Here is a 1,775-nt window from a genome sequence, read left to right on the forward strand (position 1 = left end):
TAAAAGCAAATTTGAATGAAGAAGAAACATCAGAATACATTGTAGGCACGATGTTTGTGGACCTTCTGTCCTATTTTTTTTTATATGCCGATGGGATGTTGGCATGGTGGCTCACAAACATCTGTAATGGGATCTGATGCCATTTTACAGAGTGTCTGAAGAGGGCAATGATGTACTCATATACATAAAATAAATAAATAAATAAATCTAAAAAACTATTAAAAAAAGAAAATGATGTCTGTGTTTAAAAAAGAATAATTCAGTATAATTGCTGTATGACGACGATATTGTTAAAAACTGGTGATTTTGATTTTGCAACAATGTAAACTCATTAGCCTAAAAATTTTCAGGAATATTCTAAACAATGAAATTATTTGTTAACATAAAATAAACAGATGGGCCTCGATAATTATAAGAATATTCACTGTTACTTATTATAGCAACAAATTTGGAAAGTAACATTCCAGTTTGTATACCCACACTAGAATATAACAAAACAAACTTTTCAGTCATTGCATGTACTTCTGTAGTCTTGTCAATGGTAAATGAACGTCATTAGTGACATAAAATATTATTCATTATCAATAAATCTTTCCTCTCCATTACCCCTGGAAGCTTCTATGCCACTGGTACCCCATCTCACCTTGTCATATTAACAGCCTTCGTCAGGTCCTTTTTCTTTTATAAACTCATATATTAATATGCCACAAAATAGTTTATTCTATTTATTGTTGGATGATCAGTAGTAGCACTAGGAGGAAATCATGGCTATAACTGTATGATGGGCACCTATTTTCCTTGGTTGCTTTAACAATTATTGGACATTTTTCCATATAAACATGGTACCCGGCAACATGAGGACGATGCTTCTGCGGAGAAGGCAGCCTGGCATATGAGGAAGTGTGAACAGAGCACGTCGGCCACGCGGGGGGTCAGGGTCTGTAGCATGCAGGTGTACCAGCTGGACACAGGTCATTAGCTCTGCAGGAATAAGTACTATGACCGTGGACTCTCCATCGAAGGCTTCCGCAGTGCCCTCTATCAGTACCTGCACAATGGCTTGGACCTGCGACGTGACCTTTTTGAGCCTGTCCCAAGCAAAGTGCCGAGCCTTAAAGCTGTGCTGGAGCGGCAGGCCTTGTACCGCTTCTACTCCAGCTCCCTGCTTGTCATCTACGATGGCAAGGAGTGCTGCTCTGAGCTACGTCTCAAGCACGTGGCCATGGGGCTCCCTGAGGTGCCACCACCCGGTGGCCCCAGCACCAGCCCTAGCAACACCAGTCTTGAGGCTGGCCCCCTCTTCCCTGCCCACTGTGGATGTCCGCATGATTGACTTTGCACACAGCACATTCAAGGGCTTCCGGGATCACCCCACTGTTCACGATGGGCCAGACAGAGGCTATGTGTTTGGCTTGGAGAATCTTATCAGCATCATGGAGCAGGTGTGGGATGAGAACCAGTAATCCCAGGTCTGGGCCCTAGGACCCCTTCCTCTCCACAGGCAGGGACCGTCGCTCTGAACTTGCTGTGAGGACACACAGACTTGCTTTTAAAGGGCTATATTTCTCTTTGGTGTAAACTAAAAGAAATGTTTTTAGCTGTAGCCTGGAAATCCATATATATAAAGTAGAGGAGGGCAGAACATTCGTCCTCTCAGCCAGGCTCCTTAGCTCTGTGGCTGTGACTGCTGTGTCCAGGCTGACCCAGGAAGGAAGAGGTGGCCCCGGTGGGCTTGACAGCAAAGAGAATGCCTTGAACTTTGGTCTATATATATT

General features: G+C 43.5%; 1 pseudogene; it reads left to right on the forward strand.

The window, feature by feature from the left end:
- The first annotated feature begins 817 nt into the window (after nucleotides 1-817).
- On the forward strand, nucleotides 818-1,463 carry LOC127673758 (inositol hexakisphosphate kinase 1-like; annotated as a pseudogene).
- Nucleotides 1,464-1,775: the final 312 nt, after the last annotated feature.

The sequence above is a fragment of the Apodemus sylvaticus genome, chromosome 23 (assembly GCF_947179515.1).
Source record: "Apodemus sylvaticus chromosome 23, mApoSyl1.1, whole genome shotgun sequence".
NCBI lineage: Eukaryota > Metazoa > Chordata > Mammalia > Rodentia > Muridae > Apodemus > Apodemus sylvaticus.